Here is a 27,702-nt window from a genome sequence, read left to right on the forward strand (position 1 = left end):
CTGCCATTGTGATTAACAGAACAAGTGGTCTGCCTAAATATACACGTGTACGCACCCCGTTGGTAATGGTGCTCTTCAAACCAGAGCACAGGTAGATCTAGTGAACCACTAAAAGCTTGAAAATGTGTCTCCGGTATACAACGTTTTCTGGGTTTCCTGGTATATCATTTAACAACAGAAAAGAAGAGCAGACTCGAGTAGTGCATAATACTGTAAATGCCTATACCAAATGCCTAAAGTGCTTAGGAGAAGAAAGAACGTGTGAAAGGTCTGATCTAATTTCATTGCTTAGGTCTTTTTTTGGTGGAAATGTCTGTATGTTTTAGGGCTTGCTTAATTCACCTGGGTAGTATCTGTTACTTTCTCTTTCACTGTCAGTGAATTTGCCCATTCCTGTCAAACACTGTATCAGGTAAAAATATTCCCAAAGGCAACATTTTGTTGCAGGAACACGGTGTGATCTGAGTGTTGGATCTTCCAGACGTCCAAAAGGGTGCAGAGCGTAGTATGGATTGTGTCTTCTGGAAGGACTGTTAGTACTCTTAATGTCTCTGAAAGGGATTCATTACGAATATTTTTACATGCCTCAAGTTGACGATTTTTTTGCGTCTGGAGTTTCAGGGTCCTCTGAGTTGAGAGTTCATTTGAAGTTTGTTTCTTGATCTGGTATTCCAGTAATGAGACTTAGGAAATTTCCTGTGATTGCTGTGGAGCCAGCAGTCACAGCTCCACTCTCCCTTTGCCCCTTTTCCTCAGGACTTTATTTCTGCAGGGTAGGAGCTGTTATAACTTCTCTGATACCTCACAGGATGACAGCATAATTCCACAACACTTGCTTAAAACATCCATCTAATTCTGTTTACTTTCTGGTTGGACTGAAGCTTTTGCCTCGGGACTGTTGGATTAAGGAGCCTGTCTGTTCTTAATTTAGAAGGATGACTTCAAGTTTACAGAGGCTCATTGACTCTTCTTTTGTCATTTGAAGAAATTTCCTTTCCCTCAAGTGAGTCAGAGGATATTTCACTTCCTTTCTATCTCCCCAGGATTTCTCTCTCATCTATTTGATATGCTCTAAGCCTCGTTGAATCCTACATTTCTGCTCCAATGTGGCCAAGTCAGTTATGCAACTATGGCTTTATTAATACAGCATGAGAAGATCTGTTTGTTGATGTTCTTAAAGCATGTGACGCGTTAATGTTCTTGGAAATATATCTTTAATTGATCATCATAGGTAGTAAACCTCCCAGTGATTCATGAACAAATTAAATGACATGCCTGGATGAGAGTTGTCTGCCTCAGAAAGTCAGCTTGTTGTGTAATTCAGCAGTGACTTCATTTCCATATCCAAGGTTTGGCTTTTTTTTTTTTTTTTTGGAGAAGGCCCTCCTTATCTGTTCTGCTAGGGAAGTAAATCACAGCCAGGCTGTTCCATAGGTTTGAATTAAAATAAAACACTGTTCTTTGTGATCGCTGGGAAAACTTCAGAAGTTGATTTAAAGTAAGTAATTTTTAAAGAAGAGGTGATTGAGCTTTATATTTTTGAAAGAAGAACAAAAAATTCTTGCTGATTTATTTTAGCAAATTCAGTGCTCGTATTTGACAAGCAAGTATGTCTGAACATTGTGATCTTTCCCAGCTTCAATTGCGTTAGGGCGTTAGGCAATGGACAGCACTTTTCAAATTTGTATGAAGGTATTTCAACAAATTACGGAATTTCAGGAGTCACCTGCGAGTTCTGGTTCCAGTGACTCTCCCAGTCTGATACACGAGCCCATTGTGGTTTTATTGTGTATGCTTTTCCTAGATAAATTCTGCCTATTACCTATGAGTGTTCTGTTTCTCATTTCATGATGTTTTTTTAGAGACATCTTGGTTTATTTCTCACTTAATGGGACAAAATAAGGTTCACTGAGACTAGCAGTGTTTCAGTTTTCAACCCGCTCCGGTTGTTTGGGGAAAGCTATGTGGCGTGGTTCAGTTTAAATGGCTTAATCCTACTTTGCTTATGGTTGTTTGTATCAAGAAGTAGCTAATAGGGTTAAAACTGTTAAAGACCATCTTCCAAAAGATTAGTGATATACCATAAATGTTGTGCTGAAGAAAAAGATTAAATGGACAGAGTAAAGTTCTTGTGCTTGAAGAGTGCTAGAATAAAAAATCCTATTACTTCCCAAAGGGTAGGGGCAGCAGTGAAATGTCTTAATTGTGATACGGAACTGAACTGATGGAGAGCGGGTGATTAGGATGGAATCTTTCATAATCTGAGCGATAGGCAGAAACCACTTTATTGCTTGGTATTGTGTTTCTGTATATTGACTTTTCCTCTTCAGAGCTTTGAGAACCACTTTAGTTCTTTGGAAAATAATTGTTTTCTAAGATGGTGCCTTTAGGGAGCTTGGATGAGTTAGCTGTAATGTGAGAGAATATTAAAATTACCAAATAACGATTTAATAGATTGAGTTAAATCTTGAATAGTCAGTGGGCTTTGCTTAATTTACTCAGTGTGATTTTGTGTGTATAATTGCCTGGACCACCAAAGTGGTGGGTGTCAAGCTGAACTCCATCTTATACTTAATACACGTTTTGAAATACAGCTGGGCTCAAAAATAAATAAATAAAAAATGAAGTGGCCTATTTAGGAGATCTATAAGGCTTTCCAGAACTCTGCCTAATTTGTGTTTTTTAATACAATTTGAGGCAAATGCGGACAATGAAAAGGTATCTATCAATTGTCAAAAATACCTCTGGCCTTACAGCTGATGCAATGTTTGTAATTTTGTGAGGTCTGGTGATGGAAAATATCTATATGATGTTTTCTGCTCGGTTTTGGGTCCACTAACACAGTATCTTGGGCAAACATTTAACCTCACAGATGAAAATATGTATAAACATGTTGATAAACCATGCTCTCTGCAGCTCTGCTATTATGAGTCGTCTTTTTTTCCTGAGGTATCGCCATGCAAAACAAATTGCAGCAAAAGGAATGCAAAGTGAGAGTGTATTTGTAATCTCAGTGAGTTTTACAAAATGGCTGTTCCCTAGAATTCACAAGTTTTGATTAGGATTTGAGACGGGTGTTGTTTTGTTGTAAAGATGCAAATTTTACATTTTCACTGTAATCTCCGTGAAGAGACAAGAAAGGGCAAACTGTAGCAGTAGCACGAACGGTCAGGAGAAATTTCCTTTTGGTAATGTCAAATTACCAATTAAATGCTTTCAAGGTCCTGCAGAATAAACTCTTCTAGATATAAAATGCTTTAAAAATGCAGAGGTTTTTTTGTGCTTATCATCATCAGCATAGATAAAGCTCTGAAGTACATTGTTGATGTTAGTGAACCCTGACTTTACTGCAATTTTGTGTATTATGTAAAGTGAGATTTTAGATTAGTTTTCTATTAATAGTTGTCTCTTATTCTTGTGTTTCAAGGTTATATTTGACATTAGCATTTTTCTGTCTGAGTTCCAATTGCTAAAATATCTTAAGGGTCACATTTAGGGATGCTATCTTTTTTAATTATTATTATTCCTTCTTAAATATACTTTTTATGGCACACAAAACCTACAGCGTATGATGTTATAGTAAGTATTTTGGAAGAAGCTGTCTGAAGTTGTATTAAAAGTGATGGCTCTGTAGTCGGTTCATTGAATGACAGTAAGAAAAGTGCAAGTTCTAAATATGTCAAAACCTTCCTAAAATCCTGGGCAGGTTGGATGACAATTACTGGGAATATTAAAAATAACTTTTTCCATACTGATGAATTTTTTCACACAGGTGAATTTTTTGCACACAGGTTAAACAGTTCTTACTTGGACTTCTTAGACAGTACGAAGCTTTAACTCTGCATTTTTTGACAGGAGTAGTTAACGTTGCTTCTTGTAATGAAGCTGTACATGCTTCATTGCAGTACCTTAAATGTTTCACCAGACTTCAGGTATGACAGGAAAGTTCTAGTAAAAAACGGATCCGGTCACTTCGATGAATGAACCCCCCCCTTTTTTTCCCTATGTGTTTTCCTACTACCTGATAAACCAACCGCACTGTGAACCTCATCTCCCCTCTGCAGGAAATTGAGCAGCTTTCCTCATGTGTAGCCACATGGGTATATTTACTAATTATTCTGTAATGAAAAACTTTCTGAAACTTAATTTAGAGATACAAACCTTAAAACCTGAGGTGTCTAATAGCCAAAAAGGACACCCCCTCAACCCTGTCAAAGCCTGGCGATGATTCTGGGGTGGCTAAAACAAATATTTGGGTCTGTGGTTGTTGTTTAACTCTGTAAGCTCCTGTCCCCATCCATAATTGTTGACAAATATACACTCAAATAGATCTCCTGGACTCTTAGTCTCAGTTCTTGCAAAACAAACTCCTGCTTTGTTTGGCTTTGCATTTTGTTTACTGGTTTTTCTGCCTGAACCATTAGGATACCTTCCCCAAAACTTTTGGAAGCCAGGACATGCAGGGTGGGAAGAGAGCTCTTGGCTTTGTCTCTCTCTTCCTTCTGAGTAGTACAGAGAATAGTTATGCCCCAGTATAGCTGTGTTGAGCTCTTTTGTCATTTTCCAGCTTTGGGCTCTACAGAAACTGCATGAGGAAGAGGAGATTCCTTGGGAGTCTCTCAGAGGACACTGGTATTTGAAATTCATGGGTCTCATAGAACAGTTGTTTTGAGCAGCCATTGTCCTTGCAGAGGAATCAAATTTTACTTCAGCTTCATGCTTCGGTATCTCCATCAGCATTTTAAAATGCTTATCTTCATCTCTGAGGGGTTGTGATGCTTATTGCGATATTTCCCTACATTCACTTGAATGTACAGTGGAGGAAAATGTTTATTATCTACAGAACTGAGGATTTGTGAGGATTTTGCAGTGTTTTTTCCCCTTTTGTTCTTGCTTCTTCAGAGATATTTAGTTACCATAACAACACAAGGTAATGGTTAAACACATGCTGAGGCATTTTTTTAGTTTCTTTGCGGCTCATGTTTGAAAGTCTATGTATATGTAGACTAAAACTCCTCAGTCATGTAGGAGCAATATGATAACTTTGTTAATGGCTTTTATTCTGGGACTAAAACATTGAATTGATAAACAGGATGAAATATTTAGGAGTAGCACCTTGTTTCTTCATACTGTGAAGTTAACCTCTGGTGTAGTGCTTATCAATATGCTAATGTGTATTGAAGCCAGAAACCATTGGCATACCATGTCTGGTTCTAAAAAGTAAAGCTGTAAGCCAGCTGAGATGTTACTGGATTTATGTAACCGTAGAATTGTGATATGTTGCAGCTTGAATACTTTGCTCCCTGAGTGTGCTTTTCAACAGTGAGAACTACTGGTCTAAAATGCATACCCGAGGAAAGTGATGAAATGGGCTTCCAAATGTATTTTGGCTTCCAGTGCACATTATCTGAAGTTCATAAAGGACTGGCATAGACTCAGAGAGAAGGTGACTCTGTGGTTGTTTAGACACAAACTGTAAATAATTCTTTAACAACAGTAAACATATTGTTGCTGGTGAGCAAACACTTGTGTTTATGTGCTGAACTCTTGTCTTTGGCACTGGCTTGTGAAAGTGAGGGAAGCACAAACGTTTACCAAACTTAACAGTAGTTAAAACAATCCCCTACTTAGTCAAGTGGAGCAGAATATGATGGTAGGAAATGCATCTGTTCTTCTTTGTGTGACTTTGTAGTGGATAGAGTGCTGTATTGGCTTAACTTCAAACTCCAGAAAGGACATAACTATTTAGAATTCAAGCCAAAATGCTAAATTATTTCTGTATGAAAGAAAGCAAACATTGCACTTCAATTTATGCGGGGTGCTGAGGCTGAGGAGCTGACATTTCAGCAGCAGAGTGATGTCTTCATAGAGATGATGAATATAGGCTGAGTCATGTAATCTTCAGCTTCAAAAATTAAAATTAATCTGCTGTACATAAAGTTTTTCATTGCTGCCAGCCCACTCTGAAAACTTAGTTATGCCATATTTGCCAGTGCAATTGCAACAATTTCAGCTGGGTTTTCTGGTTTTGTTTGGGTTCTGTTTCTCTCCCCCTCTCTCAGAGTGCATGTAGTTTTTTCTAGCAATTTGCCAACAGTTTGTGTCTAAACAACCACAATGTCACCTTCTCTCCACGTTACTGTCTATGCCGGTCTTTTAGGGACATCAGGTTTTTCCTATTAGGAAGCTTGATTGATGTCTGAATCTAGCTCATCCAAGTCCAAATGAACATTATGTCTTTGTGGGTCACTTACAGTAACTTCAAGGTTAAACAGTAATGTGGATTTTTTTTTCTTTCAATTCTGGGACTTTTACTCAGATTTTTAAACAAATAAAGCTTTGTTCAACATGTCATGTCTTGTTACAGGTCAGTAATGTAAAGCGGACTGAAATTCTAGTTTGTTCAATTTTTGCCTGAAATAAGGTCCACCCATGTCTATAAATGACTCACTAATCAATTTAGGAGGGGAAAACATGATTATCAGTCTTATTCTACAAAGCATAATATCTGTTACCTTCACTTGGAGGATTGCGTAGTGTCTGTATATCAGTGTAGTGTACATCAGAGTCTGTTAGAAGAACATTTACAGCATTATGCAGAGCTGTCAGGAATACTCTTAAAATCTGGATGGCAGAGGGAAATAAGGAAAAAATAATTCAGTGGTTTGAGATTTGGAATCTCCAGTTTAGCGAGTTGCTTGTTGAGTTTCCATCATTGGCTTTTAAGGGAGGGGAAAAAAAGTGGGGGAAAAACCAACAATGGAGGAAATACTAGTGATAAAGATCAATATATAAGCTTGCTTCTGAATTCTGTTAAATTAAACTGGCTCGGTCAGCATTTTAGTTTATTTGCTATTCCACTTGCTAATGTGATTCTGTTTTCATATCATGGTGTTTAGATGCCTTAAATGTAGAATTTGCATGTATCACTGCTTCTACGAGCAATCTTAAAACTCTACAGGTCAGGCATATGGGTTACCACCACCATGTGGTACCAGTATTAATTTAAGAAACTTGTGCCAATCTGATGATTTTGCCAGGGAACAAAGAGAGGGTGACTAGCCTGTAGTTGCCTGGGTTGACCTTTTGGCGTTTTTGAAGATGACTGCGACATTTGCTGTTCTTTAGCTGTCCAGGACTTCCCCTCATCTCCACAGCCCTTCAATAATGATAGATAGCAGCGTTGCAAGGGCACTGGCCAGCTCTCTCTGTACTCTTTGATGCTGGCCTTCAGGGCTTGTGGTCAAGGTCAAGTTCTCTGAAGTAATCCCTTGATCCTTACTCACTGCTGTTCATTTTCCTCCTTGATCCCTTTCATTATGTACAGAGGCTAGGGAGACTTTGGTGAAGACTGAAGCAAAGAAAGAGTACGTCAACAGTATCTGTGTCTGCTGCCACTGCATGCTCACCCCCTTCGGCAGCAGGCCTACGTTGTGCTTGTTCAGCCTCTTACTGCTGGAGCAGGTGGAGAAAGATCTTGTTGCTCTTGACATCTCTTACAGTTGGGCTTTGACTTTCCTGGCACTATCACTCTCCCTACTGCCTGGGCAATGTTTCTAAATTCTTCCATGGTTGTGTGTCCGTCTTCTACATACTGTTTTTCTTTCTGCAGTTAAGGACTTTCCTAGTCCTTTTCCTCGACTGACATTTGCTGGTTTGGTTTTAAATTACTTTTTCCTCCCTGCTACAACGTAGTTTGTCCCAATAGCAATCACATGGTTATTCTATAGCGGATCTTTTTAGCCTTGCAGATCATTTAAGTCATGTTTCTCCTGTTCTGGTTTGTTCATTTCCCCCCGTTCTGCTGTCCTTTTAATGGAAAGGATTTGAAGAGGAAAATCATGAAATAAAGAACGTAGCTTTAAAACTTGATTATTTTACCACTTGAGTCCTGTAGTTTACGTAAGAATTGTGTGTAATCTGTGGCATATATTTTGAACAGTAGCTCCCTCAATGATGTGTTAATCAAGGCTGAAGAGATCAATAAACAGTTCTCTGCCAAGAGGCATTAGCATGATACTAACGCAGTTTATTTGGTTGTTCTTGCCTAAGTGTAAATCCTCAGTTATAAATAAATAACCTAATAGTTTCTGTGGGATTGAAACCTACACAGGATAAATATCCCTACTGTGTGATATCTTCACCTTGAGGCTTGCCCATAGTGAAAGAACCTCTCTCCATGATACATTAATGTTAAATAGTAATTATCTCGGGTTTGATCATTTTTGAGCAATTTTCTCCTATATTGGAGATACAGTTAAAATGTTTGCTAGCTGTGAGACAAATGCTGAGAGAAAATGCAGCTTGAAAAAGGATGGATTTTTTTCACAGGCAATGATTTTTGAGTCAGGTAGGGATATTGTATCACGGGGAAAGCTCCTTCAGTCTGCTTGATGTGGAGCACCACATCTCAAGGCTGGTAGAAGATCTGTGGGATGCTGTGGTTTATGTCTCGTTTAGCCCACACATCAGGTGTGGGAGGTGCATGTGGGGCAGAAGCGAGCCTGAGCTGCCGAAGGCAGCAGCTCTGGGGCTTGCAGCCCTGTGAACTCTGTTGCTGCCCCCTGAGAGCTGAGTGCCAAGGTGCTCTGCCATCCTGCTGAGGAGCAGGATCCCTCTCTGGGCATGGCAGGGAGGAAGGAGCTCTCTGAGGAGAGCTGAAGGTGAGTTTGCAGCGCGCTTCAGTGTATGGTCATCTGCTGCTGCTCAAGCCCAGGAGAGCTTCCTCTGAAGCCTCTAGCAGGCAGGTAGGCCTCTACAGTATTTTAATGTTTCTTTCCACTTACTGGCTAAAAATGTACATGGAGATGTGTGAAAAGCAAAACAATAGTGAATTCTAAAATGCACAGTTAATACTGTATTCAGTATTAATTTCATGCATAGGGTGTGTTTTTTAAAAAGTCCTTAATTTTTACGTGGTTTTGAAATGAGTTATTTCTTTTGCTGAGGAAACTTTTCCTGGTCTATTCTGTTACCAGTGTAATGGAATAGAGTCCTGGCAGCACTGAAATAAGCAGTAAAATTTCTATTTTTAGTTGGGAGGCATTACAAATCTTACTGCTTGTCCTTTGAAACCCCCAAACTTCTGTACCAACACTGGTTGGTACTGAATAAGTACTAAATAAGTACGAGCATTATTACTACACGCTAGGATACAGGCTGTAGAGAATAATGAAATGAACAAAAAATAAACCTGCGTGCTACCAATTCATCTGGCCTTCTAAATCTCTAGATGAAAACCTTTGAAATAAAGCCTGGACATCGGCACGCCACAAGGTTGATTAATATCGCTTTCTGTCAGAGTGCATCTCGCAGGCAGCTCGCTGTAGACGCTAATCTCTGTTTTATTTTTAGCAAACCATTAGTCTCTCACAGGGGAGTGTGGGAGTAATTGTCAAAGCTGGTAAAGGACTGCTATTAAACCGAATTGCTGCAGCAGGTGTTGGGTGGGATCTCCTTTGCTCTTATCAGTTAGCAACTGGTGGCCTCACGTTTTAAAGACATGTGAAAAGCTGTCCTGTCATGATAAGATTTCCTAGGCTTCCTTTCGGTGGTGTTAGATTGTCTTTCGACAAGTATTTCTTTCTAGGATTTTGCTCTTGTCAACTTGCGTGAATGTGTACCATTCAAATCCTTTCCATAGTTTTCCATTTCATTTCTGAGGGGATATTTTGCTGGGGTTTTAGCCTTGGTTTCTTGAGGAAGCAAGACTTTTGCGACCAGACTTGCCCATCTGTATGTCCCTTCCATTTACCTCTCCTCCTTTGGCTTTGTCAGTTTTGACAGAAGGATAAAGTTTTCTGGACTGAGTAAATATTTTGTGAAATAGGGAACATGAGTCCAAAAGCTTACTAAGAAACATCTAGGCAAAATGTAGACCTTACGTATCGTGAGTGATCACACAAGCTGCTGCCCCTTGCTTGGCCAAGCAGTGTGCACCTACAGACTTGGCAATAGCTGTAATGTTTCGTGTTACAGAAGGGATATATGGACATCTGACCTGGGGAGAGGAGGGTGCTAGGTCTGTACAAACAAATTGGGCCTTGTTGGCCTTGGCATCTGTTGGTGATGTGAATTGGGTCTGTAGGGATAGTTTATTTCCATCCTACAAGTTCTCCTCTTACCGACATGCCTGCTTCCTTTGCCCATCTTTCTTTTCATCCCACTTCATTCTTCTGAAGCCAGTAGTGTTTGAGGAGTTTGTTATTTTGGAAGCTATTTTGGAAGTTGAAATCTACAGCTCTGTTAAAACAAACCTGTGGTTTTCTAACTCCTAAGTTGTCTATGGTCTCTCATTGTTAGAATTCAATTTAAAAAAAAAAAATACACCTACAAAAAAAAAAAAAAACAGGAGAGGAAAAGAACACGTGAAGCAGAATGCAGGCTCCTTAATTTGCCTACATCTATGCCTAGCCCATAGTTTACCCAAACTGCTGTTACTTCTGTGGGTGTTAAAATCATGACCAATTATATCTGACAGGAGACTTCTGTAACTTTATCAATTCCTTTATTCCGTGCCTACTTGGAGGAGCTTCATGCACACACGTGGATATTCAGCGAGCTTATAGCAGCACAAGACAACTCAAACCAAGCTCAGTACTGAGCAGGGGAACTCTTAACCAGATGCGAAGCTGAGAAATCTGACTGGAGACCACGGTGTGATGATCCAGCTCTTATTGGCAATGGTATCAGAGGTAATTAGGATTAATGCTCTCCTACAGATCATAGCTGTCTCAACTTCTGTAACTGTAAAGCAGCTGCTACGGCACCATAAACATTTGTTAAATAGTTGTTCTCCAGAGCCAGCTCTGGGACCTTCCAAATTATGGAATTCTGTAAGTTTTTAGTTTGTAAGAGATTGTAGAAACAGAATTCAGTTCATAGAAGTCTGGAATTATAGATAAATAATGCTAGTGCATCTTTTTTCTGTCTGTCAGAACTATGGATATTAGATATAAATGTGGTTGATAAAGTTGTTTGTATATTGTTAATTGGATGACAGCCCCAAGTTCTGTCCATTACTTAAATTTCACATGTGAATTCCCTGAGTGCAGTTTTAGCAGGGCATAGGACTTGTGCTTGAATCTTTTAAAACTCTGCAGCAAATTCTTTCTTGGTTACTAAGCCGTGGCAAATAATATACTACTTCAAAAGGCAGAGGAAAAATCATTTTCATTTTGATCTTCCCCAATTCCATTATCTTTTTTCCCCTCTTACTACAAATTCTTCATCCACAAAGCTGTGAATATTTAAAATACCACTACAGTTTAAAAACTTTCTTCTCTCCTGTCACGTATAGCAGATACACACTGATGAAAACATAGTACAGGGGTACTGGAAAGCAAACCTAAAAATGAGGGTGGCATGATATGTTGGAGTAGTAATGCCCCTATTGCTGTAATAGGATTTTTATATAATTTTGGTTAAGTTTTAATAACACAGTATGGTTGGAAATCTACATTTCACTGGGATATTTGTTTTTGAAACAGGTTCCAGGTTGTTTTTTGAATCTTGTCAGGTTAGTTAAATAACATGAGTAATCATCAAGAGATGTGTGTTTACTGCCATATATCAAAAAGAAACCACGATTTTGCATCGTAAGACAGATAACTGATTCTTGAGATTCTTTAAATGCTTTATTGGAGGTTACTGGACAAGCTGATGTTTTCTGTTTTAATTCCTAGTGCATTCTAACGTATTTAGTAGAATAAAAAAGAAAAACTCATAATTTGGAAGTAATAGAGGAGGTTACATTTGCAATTAATTGCTTCATCTTTCATCAAATACATGGTTGTCATGTTTCTATTTTGATTTTTGACTTGATAAATGAATCAGAGTAGTTCTGCAGTCCATTGCAAAAAGCTCTGCTATATTCCTATGTGCATTCTTGAGAAGGAGCGTGGAAAGAAAGAATAGCAGTCACTGTGCAGATCATCAGAGCCACTGGCTAAAGTTTCCATCGCAACTTCACTAGAAATCTCCAAGGTATTCTTGGTTTATTAATGCTGTGCGTGCACTTGTGTATGCTAATTGCATTTCTAGGGCTTGGTTATCTTGTTTTTTCTACTAAGGAGTCCGACTAGCTCAATAAAATAGTTCATGGATTTAAAGATCAACTTTGGGCTGTGATTTTGGAGAAAAAAGAAATACACTGTGGCTTTGAGGTAATAGGAAGACTATTGAAAATAAACATATGCAATTGAATGCACCTGTATGTTTGTTTCTTAGATGGACAGTGAACTTGTGAATCATTTCACACTAGATTTTCTCAGTTTTGCATTAATGGTTGCCTTACTTTCTTCCTATTTATGAAGTAAAAAGATACTGAAGGGACACCTCTCTGAAAGAGAAATCCATACTGCTGAGAAGTCTATTTTTATTTTGCCTAATGATTTCATCAGAGAAGCAATGCATATGCTGCATACCATGGTAGTGTGTTCTCTGTCCAAAAATGTAGCCTCTTGATAACATGAGCTCCTTAGTTGTGAATATTTTGGGTTTGTTTAAAAAATTTAACGCCTATCACTCTTCTTTTGTGGCACAGCAATATTTACTGTTTGGTTTGCTTGTGTAGGAGTGATTATTTCAGGTAATTACTTGACTTAGAAGTTATCTTGCTCTTAATAATAACTTAGGATGAAGAGGACAGGTCTTCTATTGTTTATCTCCACACTTATATTTTAAGGGTTTAGCAATTTAGAGGCTGAATTATATTCATTCAAATTTTACCAGTGAGGCTTTTTTCATGAAGAAAAATGGGCTTAGTACGGGTTGAAAGCAAATCAATTCACTTCTTTTTTTTTAAGCCAAGTGCTTATGTGCATAAAGCTCACTTTGGACTTCTTAACCCATTAATTCCTAGACACTTTAATGATGATCGGCACTCAGACATTCCTGCTTATTGGCGGTATGTGATAAATAAGGTTGCTGAAAAGGGTCACCAAGTCATAATGCAGTTATGACTACAACCAGAAGGAAATTAAAAAAAAAAAAAAATAGTTCTTTGCATCTTTACTTACTCTTACCCAAATTAAGGCTTTCAAAACCATCTCTGCGTTTATGTAGTGCTGGCCAGTTTTGAAGTTATAACCCTTTTACTTGGAAGTATGGGAGCATTTGGGGAAAAATAAGTCTTAAATCATTTCTCAAAGTTTGTAATAGTGCAGTGGAGTTTTTTCAAAAGTTTCCACTCAATGTGAATTGATTTTAACTGCAGAATATTGTAGTAGTATACTGTTAGTTTACATGTGTTCTGGTTTAAATAATGTTATAGATGGCGGTGATAAATTATTTACACCTCCAGTTCATGCAGGAAAACGCTATTTTTTTCTAACATGTTTTTTCTCCTCCACTCTTATTTCATGCCAAGATGTTTCATTATGCACAAGTATTTCAAAATATCTGGAACTTCTCTGTATGCCCCAAAGCCGCCTCTCTGCACATTTTCTCCTCTGCTTATTAACTATTGATCATTAGCTGCAGGAATTATGTGCTAATACTGCCTCTCTGCTGGAAGTTAGCTTGTTGATCTAAAATAATATTTGTTAGGATCGATATCCTAAAAATACAGCACTCCACTGCTGTCACTTCTCATTATCAGTCAGCATCTGTTCAGACTACGAACCAGATTGTTACACCATTGCATATCACTAACAACTCAAAAAGTATTTTATCACCCACTGATTCTGTTTTTCACAAATGTGAATGTAATTTTTCTTGGCCCATCTACATAGGAATTCCTATATAGGAATTACGATAAAGGTATGTTTTTATATTTTAACATACTTTTCAGTTGCTGAGATGATATATAACTCAGTTAAAAGAAAAAATGTAAAATACCAGCCTTTTCTATTTAGGGACTTTTCATGCCAGATTTCAATACAGGTACCTAATCTTTCTGGATGTAATCACAATCCTAGAATTGATCAATAGGTTTTGAAATGTTAGAGGGAAAAGCAAAAAATAAAAAAAAATTTCAAATTCTGAAACTGCAGTTAACTTGCTCTTCTGATTTTTTTTTTTTCTTTTACAGTGTTTATACGGTATGATACTCATTTATATGCTAGTATGGTGAATAATTGTCTGTATGCTTTAATAGTCCTGTGCTGAGATAGAGTATATTGCTGCAAGTCCCTCTTATGAAATATTCTTACAGTCCTGAGATTTTTTTTAAATCTTCACCAGGAGCATGAATATTTTTCATAAAAAATTTCAGATGTAACCAAGCTGAGTAAAATCGAATTCTCATTGTAACATTTAGTCTATAAAATCTAGTGAACTGGAAAATTTTAGTGACATGTAAGTTTTTCATTGAAGTTAAGTAAAATAGTGGCATGTGTGTTAACACAAGGACTTCTAAGAGTGGGAGATTATGCCAATTCTAAAACAACCTGGTTTGCAAAGTGGCAGCATCAGTGTCTCCTTATAGCACTGTTCATACAGTTCATTTATAATATGTCAACATCGCTGTGTTTTATAAATTAAACAGCACCATGATATAGTAACATCTAGCTTATGCTGATTTTTGATGTAAGATAGCTACTGTTGATGGTACAGCTTGTTATGCAACATTTTTTAATTAGAAATAAAACTTTGTTTAAAAAAAAAATTGTAGTAATTCACTTGCAGCTGTGATGAGGGAAATGAGTGGCTAAATAATTAAAGTAAAACAGCTGTTATGTTTTTGTCTTCCTCAAGCACATCTGTTTTGTTCTTTTTTTCATTTTCTTAGTATTGAGATCCTCTCAGACTAAGTAATCTTGTACCTTCCCACTCTTCTGTTTGATTTACATCTTACTGTTGTTTTGCATGGCTTTGCCAAAAGGTCGTCATCTGGGGAACCGCAGGCAAAGGATGCCATTTGTAATAGCTGCTATTGCCCTTATGAGTATGGTTTCTGTTGGTTTTGTCTATAATAAATGAGGAGATTCAAAGTCTCCTTTAGCGGGCAATTCAGAGATGATCCAAGATAGATGCTCATTTTTTAAATTAAGTAGGGTAAAGACAGACAAGGTTTTCAGGGAAAGATCTTATTATTAGACACTTGCTCGGATAGGAAGGGTCCTCAAAAGAGCTTTTGAAATACCATTAGATATGCTCCTCTTAGTCTGATTGCATACATTTGCAAATTGCAAAAATATGAAAATCCATGTTTTTGTCATTTGACAGACAGCCTTGCCAATAGTGACATCTAAGCAATAGGTCTTAAATGAGTATTTTGAAATCAGATTAGTTCTGAAAGTAAATTAATTTCCAGAAGCTGCATTAGTCTGTACCTTCCCAAGCCTGCTGTTGGCATACTTTTCTAATACACTCTACCTTGTTTTCTTTCTTGGGTGTTTTTTTTTTTCCCCCCTCTTAAGCCTCTTTAGGAGGGTAGCATGTTGATTAGGGAGATTAATTTATAAGACAGCAGTAATTGCCAAGTTTTTATTTCAATCTTATAGACATTGCAAATGTAACAATCTTTACGGGCTTTACTACTGCTTTTTATCTGAGATGCTGATATAAATAACGTGCTCCTTTAACGTAATTTCTCATATTAATGAATAGTTTAATACATCATAGGTAAGAACATAACAGCAGTTCTGAATCGGACAACTGGTATCTCTTTATATGGAAGAGAAAGCTGGGAGTGAGCGTATATATACACCTTATACGTCTCATGGTAGGTTTTCCTAGTTTCTAGAAGTCTGTGAGTGAAGAGCTTCAGCTTCACCCTGAACTATTTGCACTTGAAGACCCTGCTGTGTTTTTTCTTGCATTAATTTGTCGCCTGCTTTTTCATTTCTCTAAATTTTGGCATCCAAAAGTCATGGGTATGAGATTCGTTGTTGAATTATGCATACTTGTTGATTGCTTTGTAGAAATCTTCTGTTTCTAGGGTAACAACTGCTAATATTTCAGAAAGACGCAGCATGACTTCATAGCACATACCTTCCTTCCATCCTGCCCCTTTCATCTGAAGATCCCTGAGGAGGTTCTTGCTTTTTGGGTGCACTGGAGCATTGAACTAAGGTTTTCAGCAATTTCTCTGCAGCGTTACAGATTTTTTTCTTAAGTTAATTAGAACTTGCCATTCCCTGCGTATAGGTACAGGTTGTCTCTTTCTCCTATGTGCTTTAATTAATATTGAACAAAGTGATTTATGCACTTCATGTGTTATCAAGAGACCTCTCTGAAACTCATTGTGTTCCAGCTGTTGTATAATTTCTTCACTGTTGAATCTTCTGCTACCAGCTCAAATAATCTGGTATCATCAGCAGACTTTGATATCAGTCTATATACAACAGTGTTGATCTGCATGTTCCCCAGTGTTGGTAACCCCTCTCCTCTGTGAAAGTCCTTTCCTTTATATCCTGTGTTTATCCATGTAGTCATTCTGGGTTACTTCTTTCATCTTTTGATAATCCTTTCTTCTTTTACGGTCTCTGGCAAGTTACCTTAGTAGATGATTTAGAAAATCATATTAAATGGATGTCTCATACTGGATGATTCCTTTAAAGAATTGTAATAGTTCTGCAGAGTGGGACTTCTCTCCTTATATTTTGGTCTACTAATTTTTACAAAATGAATTATTGTATTTATTTTTCTGATGTTTACATCAGTGGTCACATAACAGACTTGCAACAATTTTTGACTAGAATAAAAATATCAAGCTTGTTGAGAACATAGTGGACAATATAAACGTCTTGTGAGAAATTCTATACTGTGTATTACGTTCTGAAATTATAATACTTTCGGTTGCTTTCTTGATCAATCTGATCTTCACAGTATATAATAATAAAAAAAATTATTAGCAGTTGAATTGTCTTAGGACTGTAAATTCTTTTTAAACTACTATTCATTCCTATTAGCCAGTAAGAAGAGGTGACTTCCAGTTGTTGGCCTATGAACCATATACAGTAGGGTGAGTTGTCCAGAACAGTTTTTAATCTTTATTAAAGATGCAACATTAATCAGAAACATTTTGTCTGGCTGAAAGAATTCTCAAAGTATTCTTTACAGCAACAGTTTACAAGGAATAGACATACATATGCAAAACAGAACAATTATACACAAATTCTAAAGACTCAAACTAAGAGCAAAACAGCAGCAGAATTTCTGCCTTCCAGTAATTGTATTTTTTCTTGTATTAAGGAAAAAATATTAAATTTGACTCTGCTTCCTCTTCTGAGGTAACGAACTTCTCAAGTATCAGCAATGTGCTCAGTCTGAGAGATTCTTTATTCGTCACTCATAGGTAAACTGTTTGTAACTCACAACTAGAGTAAAAGCTCAGCCTCCATTGCACTTCTGGCAAGGCTGTATTAAAGCACAGGTGAGCAAGAATTTCTGTAATAGCTTTGCTTGTAAGAAAACAAATAATTTAGTTGTATTTGTGTTTTGAAGGACTTCTGTGATCCTAGAAATCTGTGCTCACCAGGCAGTTTTAAAACCATTTTTTTTTTTTGAGCCATCTCTCACTACTCAGAAATCAATTTTTTGCCTCACTGAATTTGGTAAAGGATGACTGGATGGTTAGGATGAAAGACAATGTTTAAAAAAAAAGTAGAGCTAGCAATGCTTTTTTTTTTTAAAGACGTTACAGCTTTTTTTGCTGCACATGACCTTCTCCAAATAGATACAACTGCTATCATCTCATTGCTGTGTTCATGGTAGGCTTGAGGATTAGAGGAAGTTGAGTGAGGGTTGCTACCCAAAAGGAACTGACAGGGCCTGATTTCCATCCCTCTCTCCCCAAGGAGAAAAAAAAACAAACACATATGTACGCATAAATCAAAGTAGTTGCACTGGTATCTTTGTATAAAATCCCAGAGACTTAAACTTCTGTAGGTATTGAAGAGGATTTCCTTCACTGACAGGATAAATTATGCTTTAAGAGTTCTGATTTCCCTGTCTGCTTGGGTTCTGTGTCTTGGAAATCTTCCTTTTCACCACGCCTGTGGAAATTCAGAAATTTATTTGGTCTCATGCCATGAGAGGCATTTTCATGTTTCTGATTAGATTCAAAGGCTGTAGCTTGACGCTCTGTGGCTCATTAATGAAATAGCAGTAACAGAAGAGAGTTCTTAAAAGTGTGCAGAAACAGAATTGCGGGAGTCTGCCGGTGTTCTCCTCATCTCTGCTCTTGCAAAGCACTGATTTATGTGGGACTCTCCTGCGTTTGTCTGTGTTCAAAAACCCCCTGTGTTGGGGGTAAGTTTTGCCAAAGGATGCTTGTCAAAACAAGCTCTACCCTGCTGCTGTCTTAACCAAGGGAAAATTTTGCTTTTTGATGGACACTTAACAGTGCTAACATCACATGATGTACTGAGTCAGCTACTAAAATTGTTATGATAGACATGCATTTTTCTTAAAGATTGTCACCAGGAGAAACTGTTCGCAGCCGTGTTCCCCTGCAGACAGATGAGCTGATTTCAACATTGATGCACGAAGCAAAGCGTGCTTGATGTAAGGAGATGTAAAACCATTTTTAAAGGGTGAAATCAAGCAGATTATGGTACAATGGCTTTCCTAGCAGAAATTCTACTAAGAAATTACCTGTGATGCTACACAACTGCTGACATTATCAAGTAATTTTCAGATACTGATTTGCTTAACGGATGATGTGTGGTGTTGATAAAATTTCAGTTTCATAGTGATACAAAAACACATAAATACCTGACATAAGTGTGGATTTTTAAGAAAGCAGGGCCATGTGAATTGAAGAAGACGTACTTGGCTTCAAAGGCCTGGGAATCCTAGCAAGGCCTTTGGATCAAGAACATTTCCAGCTAGTGCAGCGGGACTCAGGTCAGCCAGGTGCTGGTGGAGGAGATGTGTGAGCCTTCAAAGTTGTCTTTCCATGGAGGCTCTGCAAGGAGCTGTGAGCTGCAGTGTAGCACCATCAGTGTAGGGATGAGCCACAGCCTTTGTGCTGATGCATGGTTCAAGCCGATGCCTGTGGCTTAAAATTGACTGCGGAGCCTTTTGCAAAGTCACGCGTGCTGGTGGAAGTCACCTCCTACGTGTGTACCTCGAGGGTAAAAGCTAGCGCAATACTTCTATTTCCATTTTTCGGAAGGGGTTAAGAAACACTCCTACTAAACTGTTATCAGCGTGATTTTATATAATGAACCATAATCAGAAATAGTACGCGAGGCTGATTAAGGCTGTTGATGCAGTGAAACAGGAATACACCCACACAAGTACTTTCAGTAGGTAATTTGCTTTTGAAGGTTTAGTATTGGAATCTGAATGATTTCAAATCTGTTTTCATTTTATAAAATGTTTTGCATGCATGTAAACTAGCAGCAGATGTAGGTACTTCCTTTTACTGACCATAGCTGGAAAAAATCGCATAACACCAAAGGCTTTTGCGTGGTACTTGCAAGGGTTTTAATGCAAGAAAACTCAAGATGACATGCTGGACTGTGTTCGGGTTTCAGTTAGAAAGTGGTAGGGAGATTTTTCTTGTTTCTGTCAGAGACCGTAGCCCAGTTTAGCGGGGCTACAGAGACAAAGCTCCTAAATAAAAAATGCGCTGGTCTTGAGCTGAAATGGCAGTTTGTAAAAGAAACCTAGTATGAAACCCCAGGTGTATCTGCGTGCACAGGTGGGCTGGTCAAACAGACACAAGCTTGCTTATGCCTCAAGATAACTAGCAGCTGCCAACCATCCACTTCAAATTTGCCTTTTATGTTTAAAGATGTCTGGGTGAAGTGCCAGTACTGTTGGCATATGTGCACTTGTAATAGACTGATTCTTATTTAAATTGCAAAGTGTGTTTTTTAGGTGTCAGTGCCACCTTGCTTGCTCTTTTCAGTTTGTAGCCTGCTTTGCCAGCTTGGCTGTCTGGCTTCGTGACCAGAATTACTTATGCTGCTTCTCCCTGATATTGCAGTTTGATTTAGGTAGCTTTACACAACGGCTTCTGCACGAACTCTCACACTCGCCCTTTAGCAGTTACTGTGTATGGCCAGCTAGGAATATTTTCCCTTTGTAGTTACGGGTGGTAACTGTAGATGACGTGGTAACTCCAGCAGATGATTCATGTAGGTACTGTAGAAAATCAAGTGCTGCCTACTTGCCAGTTGTCAGTCGTCCTGACAGGCACCTATATAATAAAAGCTGCAGACAGGGTAACGTACCTATGGGAACAAATGGAAGGCTGGCATCTACCTGTTGGTCACTGTGGAGATATCTATGCAGTGGAGTATTTCTAATTAATGGAAAACCCTTTTTCAGTTTGCCTTATGTAAGGAGTTCTTACTCTATTTAAGTCTTCTGAAACCCAACCTGAACGCCCACTCCTAGCGCAGTGCTCACAAGAAATGAATCAACTAAAACATTTTTATCTAGCTTTATTATTTTCTAAACCATAAATGTTGCTGTCATGCAGCATGCAGATTTCTGCTGAGTAACTGTATATTTTGAAACATTTTTTCCTTTTTGCATTTTTTCACCCTTATTAGGACTTGAAATATTTTTGATGTAGAATAATAATTCAATACATATAACCACTCTTATACTTGTCTCGTGTTCCTGTGGATGTTCCCACATGTGAAAAGAGTGCAGTTGGAATATGCATTCATTTAGCAAAGTTCAGGGCTTGTATGGTTGTACTCTGTTCCCTGATAGCTTTTTAGAGCTATTGACTGCTTTATCCATCTGTCTTTTGCAGTTTACATCAAAAGTTTCAATCATCACATTCAGTTTTTAGGTTGATACCATTAATATATGTAGCACATTCAACTTGACTACCAGGTCCCTAGTGCTCAGAAATTCATTCTAGTTGTTTGCAGATCCCATCCATGTTTTGTCAATAGATTTGCATAACCCCCAATTTGGTGTATGTTTGTTTAAAATATTATTTAAATCACAATTTTAAAGGATGTTGGAAACATTCACAAGAAAATTAACAATAAAATCTAGTTAGTCCTCTTTAGAGGTTGAGTTGTTTATTCCTCTCTAGCCAAAAGATGGTATTTTGGAAAATAAATGTGCAGTACATGTGGTTGTCAAAGGACAAAAAGCTCTTTGCTATTTTTGAGAAAATACATAGAAACTGAATTATCCCCAGGGATCTTTGATGTCATGCTTGTTTATCTTATATAAAAGAAGCCTAAATGCTTTTTTTCTGGTGGATTTATGGTACCTCATAAGTTTAGATATGTACAGCATGTATATCAAATTGTAGCCTGAGATTATTTTCCTTTTTGGTCTGTGGGGTGATCCCTGTGGTTTGTTCTGAATGGAACCAAACGTGGCGAATAAATACATGTACTCCTTGAACAAAGATCACAGGCTTGTTGCTTTAGGAGTAGCCGTTGCATTGGAGGACTGAGAGGGTTTGCCACAAGCACCAGTCGAAGATGAAGCAGCGACTTTCTGAATCGGTTGCCATGCCTTCTTCATGAATCTTCATGAACAATGTAGTTGTTGGTAGAAGAATGTTATGCCATCTTCAAAAAACACAAAACATGGTTTCAGAAAGAAGACTGCGTGCAATGTTCACTTTCTCCAGCATACTCCACCCCAAATAAGGAAATCTTACCAAAAAAAAAAAAAGCACGCTGTAATCCAGCAGCAGCAGTAAAATACTGGGTTAGGTATTGCTAGTGGTAGTGATTCAGAGTCCTTTGCAAATTAATACCTAACTAATTTGGCAGCCTGATGCAGTGTTCCAGTGAAAGGACAAGAGAGGATGGCTTGTAAATAGGATTGCACGTCAATGCAGTAAATGATTGCAGGCAAAGTATGAAGCTGAAGGTCTAAGAGAAGAATGGAAAGAACAGAAAACATGAGAAAGCGAAAAGCTGGTGGAAACTATTCTTGCTTTCATGTAAAATCTGTTGCTTAGTAAGGTTTATTTTTCTTCCAAGTTCAGTATCTAAATAAGAATATGATGATCTATGATATGATTTTCTAGTTGTCCAAACAAGAAAAAATCCTTTCCAAAACATCGTAAAGTTCTTGCAGTCTGTATCTTCCTACAGAGTTTTAATTGACTTCCTTTCTCAGTGTTGCACACTTGGCCATATGTGGCAACCTCTTAAAACAGAAGCTGTTCTTCTTGCAAGGATTATTGAGGATTACATGCTTATGTATCTGCTGGAACATGTGAACTGTAAAAAAAAAAAAAAAAAAAAAAAAAGGTCTGTCTACCACTCTGTAACCCTTGTATTACCTTGTAGCTTGGACTATCATTTTTTGGTATTGGTATTTCTGAGCTGTTTTCACTTGACCAAAATTTGAATAATATTAACACCTAATACATTTCCATGTAATGTCCATCCGAGGTTATTAGGTTCTGTAACAGTAGCAATTCAGTGGTGTTTACTTCAAATTTGTGTGCTTTTCTTGTAACGATAGTGATAGTGGATTCATTAAGGAAGTAAACCTTTAGTAGTTGCAGTAATAATTGTTTGTGACATCAGGATTAACTACAGTGGTTGCTTATGTTATATACTTCTGTATATAGTATTCTCAAACTTGCTTTTGAGAGAGAGCATTAACAGCTTGTGTGTAAATATACACACATATATATACACAAACATGTACATAGAATATATACCTACACACAAATGTAAAATGAGTTTTTAAAGCAAAATACTTTGTGTTATTATAAAAGCATACCACTTATATTGATTAAAAACAAAAAAGTCTTTTTTGTCATCTGCTTTCAAAATACTGCATTTTAATAATAGCTTGAGTTTGTTGTTCATTTTGCACATGTGGTGCTTTGTTTTATCTGTGTAACTGCTAATTGCTTTCTATTGTTTTTTCTAATGTGCAGGAACTGTAATAGACTCAAGTAATAGTATACATTGTATTTTCAGACCACTAGTTAAGGAAGCAAATTTATTGAACACGAGTTACTTAGAAGCTTGAAAAAATGATCTTTTGTTCAGTGAGATGCTCAGTTGTCTTTTGAGTAGCTTTTGGTGAGCGAGGTCTGAAGTAAAAGCTGGAGGCATTTGTTTTATGCTGCATGGTGAGAGGTCTGTAGGTGCAGAAGGAAGGACTGCAGGGGGGTGGCTGGAGTGCCAGCAGCTGGCTTTGGAGCACCGAGACAGTGCGTGAAGGGGAGGTGTGGACTCTGGGAGAATCACGTCCACTTGGGGCATGCGAGGGATGAGGAGTGGTGGAACACTTTACGTGGGAACCTAGGGGTGTGCAGGTGGGAGAGCAAAATCTAGGCAGGTGGTTTGAATAGAGTTAAAGAATCACCAGTGATACCAGAGAGAAAGCATGAGGGGTGACGGGAGATGTACATGTGGGATAGGACACTGTTCAAACACACACGTCCTGATGTGGGAGGATCATTGGGAAAGAATGCTTTGGAATTTGTATTGGCAGAAAAGAGGAAAGTGTGGTGACGAGGTAATTTTGGGGAAGGAAGAAGTCCCTCTGTTCTTCCCACCTAGGTAGAACAAGCATGGGTCATAGAAGCCTTTTTCCTTTTGAGTAAGTTGCTTTTCCCTCTATCTTTTCCCTCTATTATTCATGGCCTTATTGCTGTGTGGGAAGAGAGTGAAAATCGTATCAACAGTGTTCGATATAGAAAGAATTAGCTAAGAAAAGGGGAGCTTCTTTGAGGTAAGGTGATGTGCTTGTCGTAAGAGATGTCATTTTTCTATCTTATCGTTAAAAAAAACAGCAACAACTAGTGGCTAACAAAATTGCTCTTAAAAATAAGAACATTTACAAACTAGCGTTGAAGCATTTTTGTACAAAAAGAAGTATTATATGTGGGTATAAGGATTTGGAGACATTTCCTTCATATGAGCTATATAAATGATAGGTAAAATTTGGGAATTATTCCGAAGTTGCATATTATGAACTACTCCAGATGTGGAAGTACCTGTTATCGAACAGTATCGTTTCAAGGCTTTGTTCACAAGATCAGCACCTGAATTGCTCAGCTTTAGCTCTCTCCTGCTCAAGCAAAAATGCCAAAGACAGTGGCTTTCTTGTTGTCGGCCTGCCTTTTATGAGAAGAGTTATACCTATCTCTGGAGTAGAGAAGCATTAAATTCCCATGTTTGCCGGCTCTGATGCTGCAGTCCAAATAAAGAGAGGTTCTGATGCTTGCAGTTGCAGTTTTTAAGGCTTCAAAGTAGGCCAGTTAAATCAGAGCCTTGAAAAAAGCATGGAGGCAGGTGGCAGAAAGAAGAAAGCAGGTTTATTTCTGGTGTGGAAAGGTCTTTAATTTTGAGCTGAGAGGCTGCCAGCCCCATGTGGATGAATGTGTTTGGACACGGCGGCCAGATGCAGGAGCCAACCTGTTGTGTCTTGAGGAAGCTGCAGAGTGCAAGGGCAACAGGTTGTCAGCCAGCGTGGCAGCCTGGATGTGCAGCCAGGAGTCACCTGTCTGTAATGCAGGAGTAAGTAAACCACTGGGAGTTCCTGCTCTTTTGTTACAGTCTCAAAGCCGGTTGTTTTATAGAAATGTAAATAAATAAGATCATTAAACACTACTGTGAATTTAGTATGTGAACAGTGGAATACTTGATAGTAGATTTAACTTCTAGCATAGCTGGAGAAAGTGATTCAGGTTTTGGTTTGTGAGAAACTTACAGTGCTTTTTTTTTTGACATTTCTTTGGTCAGAAACTGAAGCATGCTTGCTAGGCTCATGTGATCTAGAAGGGTAACTTGCCTGCATTGTAACATGCTTAGAGCAAAAAATGACTCTGCTACACTTATTTCATTGATAAAATTTAAATGTTGCAACTAAATTTATAAGTCAGGGTAAAAACAATTTTTAAGGTACTAAATTTGTGCAATAAAGGGAATTTTCTTTGATTATGGACATAACATCAGGGATTTCTTGTAAATTCTACAAAATCTACAAGAATGGATAAATTATAATAAATGTGTCCAAAAGACACGGCAGTTCATCACTGAAAATACTTAAAAAAACAAAAACAAACAAAAAAAAAAGCTTAAAACCAAACTTCAAAAAACTTTAAACCAAAACTTAACTGAAACAAGCTCTGAGCAACTGTGACAAATTTTGAGGTTGGCCCTCCCTTCACACAGGGAATTAGAGCAGAAAGCCTCTGGAGGTCCCTGCCCACGTAACTGCGTTTGGGATCCTCGGCTGGGAATGGAGGACAGCCCCCCCTTCTCCTTCTGCCCCTCTGCCCCCAAACCAAAGCCTTCAGTGGGGTTGAATGTAGCCCTGAATGAGTCAGGAAATGAGATGGTGATATTAAATAGATGGCATCCAATTTTATTTCACTCCCATAACCTTCTCTTGCCCTGATCTCAACACGTCTCACTCCTGCTTTTTACATTCTTGTTTTTGAATTGCTCTGCTTCCTCCTCCCGCTGCACTGGCAGGGGGTAGCAGGGGGCCCAGGATTAAATCCTCTGCTTCAGGGTTCTGCAGCAGCACCTCGAAATCAGGAGCAAAAATCCAGGAAGATGTTCAGGAATGTGTCTGAGTATGAAACGCTCTCGAGATGCTTATTAGGGAGGTTGTTGGAAATAAGGCCTGCTAATTTCAGGTAAAACTTACTTTCACTTCTGAAAACTTTCACTTCTGAAAAGTTGCTTTTGTTTCTCCCTTAAAAACATGACTAAAATCAATCAACCTGAAGAGAAAGAGCAGTCCATGGAGATTTAGGAGCTTGACAACTTCTCATGAAGACAGCAGAACAGTTCCCCGAGGTTCGGTTGCCAAATTGTGAGTTTGGGGAGAAGCAACTGCAGTGATAAAGGAATAAAACAGTGGTGAGGAAAAATAAAAAACTGTAAACACTAGTGAAATTATACATATATATATATATATTTTTAAATGCTATACTAAGTTAGTGATAGACTCAGTCTAGCACCTGCCATAGAAAAATACAGCTGTAAGGGTTATGCTCAGAGCTGCTGGGAAGCTTTGAGGCAGTAGGTTAGCAGCATCTTTCCCCTTATTCCCAGCTGAGGTCTTTTACTCAGCTCTGATGCCTGTGGGATGTCTCGGGGTTGTTGTGTAGGGACGGCTGGCTTCCAGCGCTAGCAAGCCAAGGTTGCCCCGCAGGAATGCAGCCAGTGGTGCAGCTCAGAGACCACAGGCTAAGCTGCAGCTTTATTTTGGTAATGAAGTTATGCCGGAAACAAACTTGCGGCTGGGCTGGAGGAGGAGAGAGTCATTGCTGCTTCTGTAGTGGGTCTGTATGAGCAAGGATGCAAACCTCAGGGAAGTGCATCCGCAGTGCTTACCGTAATGTGGAGCTATTACAGTGAACCGGCCTTACGAAATGCAGCACTGATGCAAGTATCAGCCCCTTTCCTTTTGGGGTTTGGTTCTTGTTCTTTCTGGTTTTGCTGGTTTTGTTCTGTGACTACTCGTAGGTCACACTCTTGCAGTACTGCAAGTTAGTCATTAACCTGAGTACTTTACAGATAAGTAACTTTTACACGAGTCCACACACCAGAGAGTGGGTTTTTTTCTTTGCTTTGTCTTTCCTTTGGAACCACTATCAAAGGATGCAATACATCCAACATCAAGAAGCTGAAAGAGAAACACAGAAGAGAAACATCTATTTAAAAAAGAAAGTGTGGGGGAGGGTTGGGGGTGTTAGTGGAACCCTCCTTTATCATTGCTAAAAATTCTCTTTCTTAAGAGGTTGGTATGTGGGAGCTAGAATATTTTGCTATCGTGTTTTGGCTATGGTTTAGAGTTGTTTCCTAGAGAGCAAGCAATGGTGTCAAAAATAAACTGTTGCTGTTAACTATCTCATTACAGGAATAGAATACAGTAAGACTTGTCATCATCTATTTTTTCAGCTCTCGTAAATTAGTATCTAGTAAAGAGATTCTGCATTTACTTAACTACGTGAGCGACACTGGTACCGAAATGGAACACGAGTGTTGCAAGAAGAATGACTGCATGCCGTGTGTGTTTTCTCTCTCTTTCGGTCTCAATGAAAAGGATGTTTTGAAGGGCGTGCTTAAGTAACAGTTATTTGTATTCTTGAGTTTTGTGATATCCTCTTGATAAATGATTACAAAATGAAAACAGAGGACACAATTCTGGCTAGAGATATTCTGGTGTTTACATGGAGAATCATGGAAGAATGGGTAGGAGATCGTAACTGAACAAAATGGGCTGAAATGTGCAGGTATGGGTTTACTATCCTGCATTCCTATGCTTGTCTCAGTTTGATAGCTTTTGTTATGTCTCATTTACCATCCTGTTATGTCATGAGCACTTTACCACTGACTGAAAGTGAGCGTGATTATTGAGAGCAGCTTCCTCGTCTCCTGCAGAGAGGCAAGCTGCCTCTGTGTGCTCTGGGCTGACCAGTGGTTTGTGACCATGGTTTGTATGGCCTGAAATCTGAGCTAGCAAACTCTACTGAGTGTCACAGCATTTTTAGCTCAGCCTCGGCACAGCATGTCCTCCAGCTGTTTCACAGCGTGGCAGAGAAAGCTTGCGTTTGCCTGCAGAAGGCATCCTGCAAGGCTGCAGAAACTGGCAGTAGGGCATGCTCAGTAATTTCAGATGAATTACTGTTACATCTTAAAATCAATGTAACCTTGTGTAAATTCATGTATTTTAGCGTGAACTACTTCAGTGGAGAACGGGGTTAAGAATAAAGCACTGCTGAAGCTCGGCAGATCAGGAAGCTCGGCAGTTCAGTGCAGGTGATCCTTCTTTATATGGCAACAGATGGCACTCAATCTCCTGAGAACAGAGGTGTTCTTCCTAGGGTCACGG

At 38.5% G+C, this 27,702-nt stretch overlaps 1 protein-coding gene across 26 annotated transcripts in view; it reads left to right on the top strand.

Annotated features, from left to right (window-relative positions):
• The window catches only part of SIPA1L1 (signal induced proliferation associated 1 like 1), a 205,577-nt gene that overhangs the window by 101,455 nt on the left and 76,420 nt on the right, over positions 1-27,702 (top strand). The window contains exon 6 of one of the 26 annotated variants that reach the window (XM_080595950.1): positions 25,592-25,677. The exons of the other annotated variants lie outside the window; for them this stretch is intronic. The gene's annotated coding sequence lies outside the window, so the exon portion shown is untranslated. The remainder of the gene's footprint in view (positions 1-25,591; positions 25,678-27,702) is intronic. 26 annotated transcript variants of the gene reach the window in all.

Source organism: Anser brachyrhynchus (assembly GCF_964034855.1).
Source record: "Anser brachyrhynchus genome assembly, chromosome: 5".
NCBI lineage: Eukaryota > Metazoa > Chordata > Aves > Anseriformes > Anatidae > Anser > Anser brachyrhynchus.